Source organism: Sus scrofa, chromosome 6 (assembly GCF_054392235.1).
Source record: "Sus scrofa isolate SSC_HxYL_T2T_F1_AM1 chromosome 6, Sscrofa_HxYL_maternal_Yorkshire_Landrace_v2.0, whole genome shotgun sequence".
Lineage (NCBI taxonomy): Eukaryota > Metazoa > Chordata > Mammalia > Artiodactyla > Suidae > Sus > Sus scrofa.
Window position 1 is genome coordinate 136,364,211 of NC_139388.1, and position 15,265 is coordinate 136,379,475.

A 15,265-nucleotide genomic window follows, 5' to 3' on the forward strand; every position below is an offset into this window, starting at 1 on the left:
GTTTTTAACAGGAAAAGTGACTGATATTACTTTTTATTGAGTTCCCTTTTGCCAAACTATGGTGAGTAGATGGAGAAAGAGGTAGACAAGGATGAAAGTAGCCACCAAGCACCATCATTGTAGAAACAACCTACCCCATTTGTAATTTTAACTAAGTACAAGTGAAACCTTGTCTGGTTTTTCTTCAACAATATCACCAGTTTCTGGGATACAGCAGAGACAAAAATAAATATTCCCAATGAAACCCTTTGCACAGCAAAAGAAAAAAAAGTCAACAATTTTTATAACACACACACAAACACAAATACACACACAGGCAGCCTACCCAAAATAGAACTTAGTAGATTCCACTAAGTAAACTCCGCGTCCATGTAAACCTTCATATTTATCTGTGGGTCATTGCCTAGCTTTTACCAGGTTCTCCAAGAAGTCTACAAGCTCAAAAATGTTAAGAACAACCAAAGCCTATATCTCACTATAAATCTAGAAGAAGGTAGGTCTGCCACAGAACATATAGAGATAACAATCTAAAATAGGACAGAGGGGAGTTTCTGTTGTGGCGCAGCAGAAACAAATGTGATACTAGTCATATCCGTGAGGACACGGGTTCGATCCCTGGCCTCACTCAATGAGTTAAGGATCCGGCATTGCCGTGAGCTGTGGTATAGGCTGCAGACATGGACAGATCCCGCATTGCCATGGCTGTGACATAGACCAGCAGCTGTAGCTCTGATTTGACCTCTAGCCTGGGAAATTCCATGTGCCACACCTGCAGCCCTAAAAAGCAAAAAAATAAAATAAAATAGGACAGAGAATGAAAGAGAACACAAGTTTCTCACAGATAAGTTAATTCCTGACATTCACTCAAATGAAGTGCAAACATCATATGGATTAAAATTTTATAGACCATTACTTATTCTTTACTTTTCAATTAAATATTTGGTTTTCCTTTATAACTGTAGTTCATCTGAATACGTAGTGTTAGCAATTCCAAACCAAAAAAAATGTGTGCAATGATATTTTTTTAATGTTGTGAATAAAAATTAACCTGCAGATCAATAGATATTATTTTACAAAGTCATTTAACTATATGTAAATAGTTACCTTTCAAGTACGGAATTAAATATAAAACTTGCCAGCTCATTTTTGTTTTCTCTCTTATACATCAATATTAATGCCTCTGACTGACTTTCTAATACTGGTCTTAAAAAAGCTACATGGCACAGGCCCATGTGCACAGAGCAAAGGAAGTCAGAATCCCCTAGGGAAGAAGTTTGGTTTGTTTTTCTAGACACCCAACACAGTGCTCCCCTCTTCCCACGGGGCTCAGCAACAATGCTACCTTGTCCAGCAGTCTAGTGAAACACTAATACATCTAGGCTATTTTCTGTTATTTTTGGAAAGTAGACATTTCAAAACATTGAGATTTTAGTAATCATCAAATATTAATCATAATAGTAACTTATTGCCAAAATCAAGTAAGATGCATAAGAAATCCGACATATGAAAATACTACATTTTAAAATAGAATCAACTGGCTACTATTAGGTCGCTAGAAATATTTTACAAGGTTTATTTTCTTTCATCTATCCTCTCTAACTATTAGATTAAAAGGGAAAACAAGTTTCTTTTAAATTCCCCTAAAAAAAAAAAACTATTTAAATTAGTGGAACTTTTTTTTTTTTTTTGCTGCTTCCCCAAATTTAAAAAGTAACCACGTTCTCTATAACATCAGTCTCAAATTCTTGTGTCTAGAAACATGATGCAGTTCTTAAATAACTTTGTATAATTTATTTATAGCCACAGATAGTAATTTATATTCTAGCAACGAAAGCATTTACTTGCACTTACAATTCTGTATTTTAAGCTCCCCCTTGGTTAATGTTAAGATGCATAATATTCCAATGCAGGCAACATACAAGTCCTCAAAGTACCTATTTCATGCAAAAACTATAATCACATAAATCCCCCAATCAGTGAGAAATTACTTTTTTTATGTAAAATATACAATTTACTTAATAACTCCATCATCAATATATTGCTTTGCAAAAGTGGATCTTCTGTGGAAAATGAATGTAAGAATTACAAAACGGCTTCTATCAATAAACCAAGGTTTCCATTAAGAATTTCCAATAATTTTCATGGAAATTTATATACAACATTATTTCTTTAAAATAACTTTTGACTGCCACTGTAACAACTGGAAATTAAAACCAAAGTGCAGTTTAATTATTTAAGAAATTTTTTGAAAAAAATAGTACTCATTTATCTCTACATACTTACAAGGAAGCCAAATACATGAAGAGTTGTGTTCGTTCATTAAACAAACAGCAACTAAGTATGTTAATGTGTGCCAAGTACTATTCTGTGAAACAAAACTCAAGGAAACAAAAGAGAAAATGACAAGTTCCTGTACTCATAGAGCTTATAGTGGGAGAGACATACAAATAGGTAAGTATTTACAGATAACAGAACAATTAAGAAAGAAAATAAATAGGATGATGTAACTTGAGAGGTACTTCCCATAAGATGGTTATGAAAAGCCTCTCTGGGGTTTGCCATTAACTAGAGCCAAGACCTAAAGGATGAGAAAAAAAAATCAGTGACCTGACAAGCCGAAGAATGAGTTTCAGGTACAGGAAAAAATCTAGCATGTTCCAGAAACAGAAAGAAGGCAAGTGCATGCAATGTAACACTTCAGTCCCTCTAAGATCAGCATGGCTTAAGTAACAACATAGACAGTGCAGTAAGTCAGGATCTGAATTTCAGCTGTATCAACTTAATAGTTGCATGTTCGTGGGCAGTAAATTACCCAAAACATTGTAAGCTCCTTTTTCCTAATCCACATAGTGTAGAAAAATAAGATCCATGCTTTATGACTCTTGACAAAAAATCTTCAATAGACAAAGAATGCCCAATAAATTGTTCCTTGCTTCTTCCAAAACTAGTGTCCCTTTTGTCTTTCTGAACTTTTAACAAGTACTATTTTCTTTTTAAATTTCACAATCTATGTGGAACATTTTAAATGAAATTATTCCAAATTGTCCCTTAACGAATTTTAAGGTCCCTTAAAATAATCAAGTTTTCGCGACAAGTTATGATGTAAGTTCTCTCTGCCCTTCCCCTTAGGGTGATGAACTGTCACCTTGGGGATTCTGTTCTCAGTACTGTCTGTGGGTTACTTACTTAGGAAGGTTACCTCACATCCATGGGTATCCCTCAGAAGAAACCAATCATTCATTGGTTCAAGGCTAATAGTTAAAACTACTAATCCCACATTTGAGAAAAATACAAAATTCAAGAGGAATTAGAGATTAACTCCTAGATCAGGTAGCCCTTAAACTATGTTGCTCAGAGGAATGTAATTTTTTCATATTGAAAGGAAGTCAGTTAGGATGGAAAGAAAGAAGGCTGAATAAATTGTAATCTTAAAGTAAAAACTATGTGAATGTCCCATATACCCAAGCAAAAGTAACACAAAATAGCTGCAATGTAGTGAAAGCTGCTAAAATGCTTCCAGTTTTAATACCTCACATTTATCGTAGTATCAGTAAAAGTCTAATTGGAGAATCATACCTGTCTCTCTCATCATCTCTCAATATTTCAACATATTTTAGCTAATAAGTCAGAACTGAACAATGGCATGGAAGCAACTGAAAAAAAAAATATCAGCCATTGTCACAAATGGTTTCGTCTACAGTTAAAATTACATTAAATTTTAGAAAAACAAATTAATTCCAGGTAACAAATTTTAAGAGTTTTAGACATGCCTATGGAACTTCTGGGGCCAGGGATTGAACCTGTGCCACAGCAGCGACCAAAGCCATGGCACTGACAATGCCGGATCCTTAACACACTGAGCCGCTGGGGAACTTAAGGTAATAGTTTTATAAATACAGATGAGAAGGTGAAAGACAAGGGAGCACTTCAGCTGACTTGATATCTCTCTTAAATAGTTAGGCTAATTGTTTAAAATGAATTGTGAATAGAGAAAAAGCCTTGAGATCCTAATATACGGAGGATGTGCTATTTGTGAAGCAATACATGGGAGCTTTCATGAGTTTTAGAAATAAAGTAAAATGGACAATCAAATCCAAGGAGATGGGAAAACCTCATTTTCCTACTTCCCTGTTAAAATGTTTATAGTAACTGAAACTTCCATATTAACAAAGATGCAAATGAGACTAGCGGCCAAATTAAACAGAACGAATGTAATAATCATGCAAATATATAATTTAAATTTTACCCATAATAAGCTACCAGTCAATTCATTGGTCCATGCATTCTCAGGTGCAATATTCTACATCTGTCAATGACCGCTATTTGGAGAAAAAGGAAAAAGGACTCTTCTATGCACTGTATCAACGCTATGGAAACACATTCAATTTCTTTCGAATCAGAAGCAGGTTTTCACTAAATATGTACACATTTGCCAAGGGATACTGCTGCCTTCAGACACATCACTTAGCAATTAATCTTACACAGGACAAAATCTTCATGCCTAACAGTTCTGAGGCTCATCGAGGGTCCTTTTGTTAGAAGGATATATGGAATTCAGCCACGAAACAGATCCAACAACTTACTATTCAGGATGTTTATGATGGTTGTCATAATCATTGTTGACCCCTACCTATGGTAAATAAGTGCATATTAAAGTATTAATTAAGAGATCTGAAATGCTGAAAATGTAATACACTGTTTTCCTAGTTTTAGTAACTTCCAATAAAGAAAAATTGAATTCCAGCACTTTAGCTCTTCCTCCACAACAGACTGCTACTTATATCAGAAAACTGTAATTATTTTTTAATGTTGTTCCTATAAATACTTAAAGCTGTTGGAAAATAAAATATCTGCTGCTATCCAGATTAATTTAACTCCTGGTACTAAGGAACTACAAGAGTCTAGAGGTGATTTAATACTTGTGACACATAATTCAATAAGTTTGGGACAAATGTATTGACTTCTAATCTTTTCAGACAACTTCATTATTTTTTTTTTTTTTTTTTTTTTGCAGCTAATGTATATAACTCAACTCCTAATCTTTTGGTGTGGGAAAATGTGCCCGTTTATTCTGAAGCAGGCTCTCAACAAATATCTGGTTTCTTGGGTTGCCCCTTAATTGGCCCTAATGTAAACAATTAAATCTCACTTTACCCTAAATCAAATTTAAATAACAGCAAGAGAGAGACTGGGGTTTTCCCCCTCAACTTGTCATCTTTTAATCTGCTCACTGTAACTCACTTTCAGCAATTTGAGAAGCATCACAGGAGTCACGGTTGTCTGGGGCAAAATGTCACATTCCTCAAATCGAGGGCAGTGCAGGGAGGGCAGGTAGTATAAGAAAATGATTGCCAAACATGGCTTTAGATGATTTTTCAGTTTCCAGAGGAGAATCTTTTCTGAGACCATCATTTCAAATACCCCGAAGTTCCTCAGGCACTAAGCAATACTTAGGAAGCAATAGGAAAATGCTATGATCAAGCAACCCTGAGTCCCATCCAATGGTTCCTCTCATCTGGATAACTCAAAAGCTTGCAATAACGATGAAGACCAATACTAGCTGCCTATTGCCCATGCTCAATATATGACAGGGGCTACAGCCAGAAAGGAATCAATCCCGCCCTGGGCAAAGATCAACAGCCTGGGAACCATACAAACAGATTTCTAATTCATGTTCTGACACCAGCTAGCTCTAGCTGTTGATTACAAATAAATCATTTAAATCCACTCTTAGACACTCCTATAAAATGAAGAAGCCCCTGCCTCACCTGTGTAAAAACTAGAACACAGTTCTATATTGTGTATAAGAAAGTACAAATATGACATTAAAAGTCATATTCCCAGCGATCCAGTGGTTGCTCATCTTTCTTTGAGACTTAGTACTTAGAAACCAGGAAACCAGCATAGCTTTTATGTTATTTGATTTCATGGGCAATTCTTTTGTTTCTTTTCTTTATATTCTGCACCCACAGCATATTCCCAGGCTAGGGGTCGAATCAGAGTTACAGCTGCAGGCCAATGCCACACCACAGCAATGCAGGATCCAAGTTGCATCTGTGACCTAAACTGCAACGCCTGATACTTAACCCACTGAGGGAGGCCAGGGATCCAACCTGCATCCTCATGGACACTATGTCGGGGTTCTTAACACACTGAGCCACAACAGGAACTCGACGTTTGTTTTCAAAACAAGGTCTGGTGATTTTTCTTTTTTACAATAATGAGAATGTGAAATGGATCATTCATTTATTTATTCCTCCAATAAATACTTTTTATCTCCACTATGTCATACACTGTTCTACTCGCATGGGAGACGTTGGTAGAAATGAAAGGTGATAGGCGAACTTGCTTGGTTAAAGAATAAACGTGCTATGAAAAATTAAATATTTCTCTTTCTCTAGGGTTTATAAAAAGCAAAGCCAGCTTAAAAAACATAAGGCTTACTCATATTGTACTAATACAGTCATCTGCTGGGAAATTCATTCATTCACTAATCTATCCATTCATTCATCAAATATTTATTCATTTAAAAATATTTCTTGTACTTTGCATTTCTCTGAGGTCTGGAATACACACTGGCAAAAGACACAGCCCCTGCCCTCATGAAGCTACAACAAAGCTCCTAAAACGGGCTTTGCATCAAGATCTATCTGTTAAAAATAAATAAATAAATAAATAAATAAATAAAAGATCTATCTGTTACAAGAAAAGAGTACTTACTAGTAACTGTCAGATAAGAATAGTTCAGAGGGAAGATAAAGAGTCCATAGGGACCACTAGATGGCTAAGAGAGAGCTCAAAGATTAGTGACAGCAAATTAAAAAGGAAACCAGGAGTTCCCGTCGTGGCGCAGTGGTTAACGAATCCGACTAGGAACCATGAGGTTGAGGGTTCGGTCCCTGCCCTTGCTCAGCGGGTTAACGATCCGGCTGTGGCGTAGGTCGCAGACGCGGCTCAGATCCCGCGTTGCTGTGGCTCTGGCGTAGGCCGGTGGCTACAGCTCCTATTCAACCCCTAGCCTGGGAACCTCCATATGCCACGGGAGCGGCCCAAGAAATAGCAACAACAACAACAGCAGCAAAAGACAAAAGACAAAAAAATAAATAAAATAAAAAAAATAAATAAAAAGGAAACCAAAAGTTGCTAAAAGGTACTAGTTCATTACGGGTCAGTTGAAAAAAAATTGGGGGGGGGGCGCCATATTTACCAATTGGGATCATGTAAAAACAGCATGGCTAATCTATTTTTTTTCTATTATCTTCTTTTCAAATCTAGAGACTTTTTTCTCTCATCCATCTTAACCTCTCTTTTTAAATTTTAGCTCCTTAGTAGCTAACATGTTTGCTAACTCCTTAGTAGCTAGCATTATTAATTTTCTTTTATCTTTATTTACCAACATTGCTAGTTGTAACTTTGGCATGTGCAATAAAATTACATGATAAATACGTATTTTTTAAAATTACCTTCTGCTAGAGTTCTCGCTGTGGCTTGGAGGAAACAAATCTGACTAACTAACATCCATGAGGACAAAGGTTCGATCCCTGGCCTTGCTCAGTGGGTTAAGGATTTGGCGTTGCCATGAGCTGTGATGTAAGTCACAGATATGGCTCGGATCTGGAGTTGCTGTGGTTGTGACATAGGCTGGCAGCTGTGGCTCCAATTTGACTCCTAGCCTGGGAACCTCCATGTGCTGCACTAGTGGCCCTAAAAAAGACAATAAATAAATAAATAACCTTCTGCTATGCTCTGTGATGACCAAAGTATATATAAAAAGACTAAGTTAAAAATACTGTCTAAATCCCCTGATAACAAAATGGCACACAATGCAAAATATCCAAGATCTACTCAAAAACATTCATGCAATTGATAAAAAATAATATCAAATGTTGAAAGACATTGTAGAAGTAATATTAACAGAACTGATTAAAATTCTCTGGGTATAACCGTGCACAGCAAAACCTTTATCAAACCTGTGGAACCTGCCATGACATTCTGACATCTCTTACCAAGTGGTAGATGAGTTTCTTAAACTGATGGAACATTATTGAAAACATTAAAATCTTTGCAAAATTAGCTATGGTAAAATACTTTCATACTTTATCATCCTAGTAAAATGTCAGTAAAATGTGCACATGTTCTAAAATTAATGAGGATATGTAATGAAAATGAGTTAGGCAGCTGAAAGGTAATCATACAACGACGACATCACAAGCTGAAAGTGGTATCGTAAAACAAAAGCAAAAAGAAAAAAGAATAAAAAATATATAATAAAGGGAAGCCGATTTTTTAAGTTAGAAACAAATATTCTGCTCTAATAAACACTTTTATGTCATAATTTATATCTAGTATTGATATTCACTGCCTTCCAATCTAAGTTCCTAACTTTTTTTTTCAGGCGAGGGGTTGAATTGGAGCTGCAGCCGCCCCGGCAGCCTATGCCAGAGGCACAGCAACGCTGGATCCAAGCCCCGTCTGCGACCCACAGCACAGCTCATGGCAATGCTGGATCCCTAGCCCACAGAGGGAGGCCAGGGATCAAACTCGCAACCCCACAGTTCCTAGTTGATTTCTTTTCCGCTGGGCCACAACAGGAACTACCTAAGATCCTAACATTTTAAGATGAGGAAACTGGACAAGAGAAATTAACTAAAGACACAGAGCCAAGATCACAAATCTTGGAATCCTAAAAATTATTTCCCCCCTAAAGCACCTCTTGTGTCATGTAACCTTGAGACATGTTTTCAGTTAACATAATGATCTAAGTGACTGAGCCACACAATTATGTGATTATAAAATTTGCTAGAGATATTACACATTTAACACTTTAATAGGCTAAATAAAACCCCAAAACAGACTTCAAAGTAACAGGCAGCATGTCGTTTGTCACTGAAAACCAACCAAGTATTTTTTTTAGTTTATAAAAAAAAAAAAATCATCAAGAAAATGTTAGTTTCTGGATATGAGGATTTCAAATCCTTTTTAAATTTTTCCTTTCTCATTTTCTATGATGTTTGGATTTGCTTAGTATTCAATAAAGTCGTTAAACTGCCTTCATATCTTTAAAAAGCCTCAGATAATACTTCAGTACAAATCACCAAAAAAGAGAATTAAACAAATAACACTGAAATTTTTGTTTTGTCGTCATGTTTACTGATAAGAAAATTTCTAATTATAGAGGGGTAAAAGAATGAAACATTTTTATACAATTTATACAACTCAACAGCAAAAAAACCAACAACCCAATTAAAAAATGGGCAGAAAACCTAATAGACATTTCTCCAAAGAAGATATACAGACGGCCAACAAACACACAAAAAAAGGGCTCAACGTCACCACTTGTTAGAGAAATATAAATCAAAACTATTATGAGGTACCACCTCACACCTGTCAGAATGGCCACGTTAGTAAGTCTACAAATAACACATGCTGGAGAGGGTGTGAAGGAAAGATAGCCTCCTACACTACTGGTGGGAATGTAGATTGGTACAACCACTATGGAAAACCTCCTTCTATGGAGGTAGCACAGAAAACTAAATATAGAACTACCATATGACCCAGAAATCCCACTCTTGGGCATATATCTGGACAAAACTTTCCTTGAAAAAGATACATGCACCCCTATGTTCGCTGCAGCACTATTCACAATAGCCAAGACATGGAAACAACCTAAATGTTCATCAAGAGATGGATGGATTAAGAAGATGTGGTACAAGGAGTTCCCACCATGGCACAGCAGAAAGGAATCTGACTGGGAACCATGAGCTTGCGGGTTTGATCCCTGGCCTTGCTGCTCAGTGGGTTGAGGATAACGGCACTGACATGAGCTGTACTGTAGGCTGGCAGCTACAGCTCCGATTAGACCCCTAGCCTGGGAACCTCCATATGCCGCGGGTGTGGCCCCTGAAAAGACAAAAGACCAAAAAAAAGAAGCCGTGGTATATATACAAAATAGAATACTACTTGGCCATAAAAAAGAACAAAATAATGCCATTTGCAGTATCATCGATGGAACTAAAGACTCTCATCCTGAGTGAAGTAAGTCAGAAAGAGAAAGACAAGTACCATATGATATCACTTATATCTGGAATCTAATATCCTGCACAAATGAACCTTTCCACAGAAAAGAAACTCATGGACCTGAAGAACAGGTTGCCAGTAGTGTGGGAGGGAGTGGGATGGACTGGTAGTTGGGGTTAATACATGCAAAGTACTGCATGTGGAGTGGGTAAGCAATGAGATCCTGTTGTATAGCACAGAGAACTATATCTAGTCGTGATGCAACATGATGGAGGATAATGTGAGGAAAAGAGTATGTATACATATACATATACATATGCTTGACTGGGTCACTTTGCCGTACAGTAGAAATTGACAGAACACTGTAAATCAACTATACTGGAAAAAATAAAAATCATAAAAAAGAAAAAATAAATTAAAATAAATAAATGAAAAAACAAGAAACATTTAAAATTTTCTACACAAAAGAAATAAAAATAATGCCGTTGAAGTCATAAAAATGACTTAAACACATTATCTTTCCATAAAAATAAAAGAACACTTATACACAATCAGGTCAGAGTTAAGTGGTAACTGTTTGGATAATCTGATGATCAAATTACTAAAATATCATAAAATTCAGCCACTATGGTTTTCTTTTCTATCTTAAACTATGTCCATTATTTACAAATTTATTGGTATAGTTTCAATTCTTACTAATAATCAAAATGTGAATGTTCAAACATAACTACTTAATAAACTGTGGGCAATTAATTTCATAGACGTATATATCAAAACTGTATTTATTCAGTCAACATTTTCCAACATGTAGAAAAATAAACAATGTTATACATTATATGACTATAAACTTATAAACTCCATGGCATATTAAAATAAAAACTCCACAGCAGACCAAAAATAAGCCATATCCAATAAAAAATAAGCCTTCAATTACAAACAGCACTCTATATTCAAAGGAAGAAAATGCTGAATGTGTCTACAGTTTATTTCTTTTTTTTTTTAAGTTTTGTGAATGATTTTTTTTTTCAGGTCATTATACACTTGCTATCATTTTTAAAGGATACTAAAATGTCACTAGCCCTGATGTGAGTAATCATTCCCAATTCTAATAATTCAATAAATAAAAACACTAAGTCAAATACTGACCCTGTTTCCACCTATTCAAGCTGAATCTCAAGAGAGGTGAGGATGTGCCATGCTTTGCAAAGGCAGCAAAGATAAGATTAAGGATTATACAGTCTTAAGTCTTAGCTCTAAATATTTTTACAATGCACTTGTCTTGCCCTAAGAGGAAGTTTTATAAAAATAGGGAAAAGGATGTTTATTCTTAGTTTCAGTTCCTCACACAACCAAACACAAAAGTATGTTGCATACAGTTAAGAACTCAAACATAGCATTTGCTAAAAGAAATAACAAACAACTTTATAAAATCAAGTCAAGAAGTAGTAGTACTATTGGCTCGATGGTATCTAGTCTAAGTCCTAAGTATTACTAGGTCTGGGTTTCTCCATTCTGACTTGTCAGGTATAGAATTTTAAATTTTCTTTTCTAATTTTTTTTTTAGGGCCGCACACACAGCCGTATGGAAGTTCCCAGGCTAGGGGTGAATCAGAGCTACAGCTGCCAGCCTACGCCACAGCCACAGCCACAGCAGATCCGAGCCACATCTGCAACCTACACCGTAGCTCACAGCAACGCTGGATCCTTAACCCACTGAGAGAGGCCAGAGATCGAACCTGCGTCCCCATGGATACTTGTTGGGTTCATTACCACTGAGCCACAATGGCAACTCCAGAATTTTAAATTTTCTATACGTAGTCTCATTTAAACCAATATTGCTATTATCCCAGGAGAATATCAATAAGTTTCAGTAGCTAGAATAACTCTTACTGAGCCTCGGAGAGTTAGAATATTATAATATCTAACCTTCATTATCCCTGATTTCCAGGATTTTCATCTCATTAGGTCTAAATGTAGTCATCTTTTTTTTTCTTTTTTTGTCTTTTGTCCTTTTTTTAGGGCCGCACCCTCAGTATACAGAGGTTCCAGGCTAGGGGTCAAATCGGAGCTGTAACCACTAGCTTACACCAGAGCCACAGCCAACGCACAATCCCCGCCACGTCTGCGATCTACACCACAGCTCACCTCAACACCAAATCCTTAACCCACTGAGCGAGGCAAGGGATGGAACCCGTGTCCTCATGGATGCTTGTCAGGTTCGTTAACCGCTGAGCCACAACAGGAACTCCATCTTTATCTTTACATTTCCTTATTTCCCTATTTCAAACTAACCGTTAATTTTACCATTACTATACATGATCAAAAGTCAGTCTCAAAATAGCAATATAACAATAAAGACAGAGATGACAGCAGTGAGAGTAAAAAGACTGACTGCTACATAAACACAGAAAATTCTTCTAAGGGGTTCACGGACAGTTATATCAATCGTATATCTGGCCAAGGATATTCTCTCTCAATATGTCACAAAATGGGTTTTTAAAATGTTATTCATTTATTCAATAAATATTTAAATACTCTCATATACCCATGGCACACACATTTAAAATTAAAAATAATTGCATATTCACATCAAATATAATCTTTCAATGGTCTGTTTATTGATCGGACACAAAAGCCCAGCACATAAGCTGTCAATGGATGGTGCATTTGAGTGAAGAAGGCTGCCACCAGAAGGAAGCATCTGTGGGCTGATAGGCTTTTCTATTGATTGTCGACATGATGCCAAAATATGGAGCCAATGCAGTGAAAAAATAGAACTAAGTAAGATGTCTGGCACCAGAGACAAAAAGCATATGTTGAATGCCTACATCTTCCACTTTCCCAATAGACTGTCAGGCATCAAACAGACATAGGCTGTGTGTTAGCAGTGCGTGTACATTTATGAACCTTTTTAAAAGCCATTTCCCTTTTACACATATGTAGTGCTTAAATTATGGATGGCTAAATTGTAGGCACCGTGCTATAAACATCTAGGAACCTTCCAAAAATGAAACTTAAAATGGATTTTCATTATTACACAAATTAAAGAGCATCAAGAATGTTGTATTAGACAGTCAGGGGGATGAATGAATCTCATCTCTGCCTTTATTATTAGTTGAATGTACATAAGTTTCCTCAGGTAAAAGGTGAGAAAATAATGCAAATCTCACAGAGCTACTGGAAGCATTACCCAGGACAATGACTAGAAAACACCTAGCATAGTCTTTGATATCTAGTACAGGTCTGACAAATGGCAGCCATTGCTTTTAGTTTTAAATTCAAAGCACAAATTAGGGACAGAAATGTAAAGCTAATTGCTTCAGTATATCTATAATAAAAGTTTTCCAAACTTTCTTCATGTTTAATATTTAATGATTAAAAGCAAGCCTCATGTTGTATGCTTATTATAAACTATGGAATATTAAGACCATATGAAATGTTAATACTAAATATCTAATTCTCCCACATTTTCTAAATTCTGTGAGTATGCTCCACTGACAAGTTTGTCTAAGTCTAAGCTCACTATTAATACTTATGTTTTTGGAGTTCCCATTGTGGCTCAGTGGTTAACGAATCTGACTAGGAAACATGAGGTTGCAGGTTCGATCCATAGCCTCGCTCAGTAGGTTAAGGATCTGGCATTGCCATGAACTGTGGTGTAGGTCGCAGAGGTGGCTCAGATCCCGCGTTGCTGTGGCTCTGGCATAGGCCGGTGACTATAGCTCCGATTAGACCCCTAGCCTGGGAACCTCCATATGCCACAGGTGTGGCCCTAGAAAGGACAAAAAAACAAACAAACAAACAAAAACTTATGTTTTTGACAGTAGTAACTTCATTCAACTGACCTCACAAATTATCCATCAAATTCATTTCTCTTTTTCTATTTCTGACCTTGATAATTTATGATGCATCTTGACCCCTCACATTCATCACTCACCACACCTCAATATAAATTGCCATTTCTGCCAGCACTGAGTTCATTCTAACTGAAAATTAGTGAGGAGACAAGGCCAACCCAACTATGAGATCTCACCAGCAGCAACTGAGCAAGACACAGTTCTTCAACTCAAAGGCAGTCAGTCCATGATCCCAAGGGCAATGCAAGAAATGGCTTCATTCAAAAAGAGAGGTGAGGTCCACGAGTTTCTCTTTCTCAAGAACTTGCGTTGGGAAACATGAGGCAATTCCAGAATTAGAGGAAAAGTTGTCAGGATGTAACAAGGCTGGATGGAGTACACTAGAAGTCATCCTGAGATAAAACTGTGAGCAAACAGAAACTATGAGTAAGGCAAAGAGAATAAGGTAAGGAAAAAAAGAGAAGAGGTTAAGAAAAGCCAGTAGGCATTTGGGAGAAGAGCAGGCAAATACAAGGGAACTCACTGCAAATAAACAGAGTCCCAGAAACTCCTGCTACACCAAATCTCAGATCTGTGCTGGATATGATGACCAGTTTTCTTCCAATTTCCAAACTCCACGAGGGCAAGCCAGCCAGGCAGTGTCACTCCCACTGAATCCCAGGGAGAGTCCAGTTTATTTTATTCTCAAGCATCCATTACTCTCCATTCCCTACCACCAACAAGCTTGAATAAATCTTTCTTTCCCTCATCAGTGATTTATCAAACCTCATCAATTCTACTTCAGAATTCTACTTCTGAAATCTCATTGACCTATTCCTTTTTGGTAGGAATTGTAATCTCCCTGCAATTGTCCCCAATCTCTCATCCTTTCTCACCTAGATCAGTGACAGTCTTACACAGAGAAAGCGTACAAATGGGCAGATCACAGGATGAATCTAGATCACATGCACGTTTCATTTGCCCCCCTCAGTGTATGAACTGGTGTTCTGAATTAGTTGTCAACATTTCAAAGTAGGGAGATGTGATACTCAAAACCACTTTTAGTTTTCTTGGGGAAAAAAAAAAGATCAACTGACAACACAGGCACTTTGACAAAGTATCAAAATGACAAATTAATCACCTGAAGCTGACTAACAACTGTCTACTTTAGACAAGTATGCTTTTTCCAGTTTTGTTTCATTTCTTTATACTCTGCCTGCTTCTCTTTTTCATGTTAATTGCCTGGCCCCATAGGAACTTACACAGAGTTCTCTCTGCTGTCAGCAGTCAATCCCACCCACCCTAAATACAGACTTCTAAAATAAAAATCTATAATCACTTTTGAAATTATTTATTGATTAACTGTCACCTATGTGACAAAGTCCTAACTCTTTCACATGATCTGGTCCATA

General features: G+C 36.7%; 1 protein-coding gene across 22 annotated transcripts in view; it reads right to left on the reverse strand.

Annotated features, from left to right (window-relative positions):
- ADGRL2 (adhesion G protein-coupled receptor L2) overlaps positions 1-15,265 on the reverse strand; it is a 190,459-nt gene that overhangs the window by 120,917 nt on the left and 54,277 nt on the right. The gene's annotated exons all lie outside the window — the stretch shown is intronic.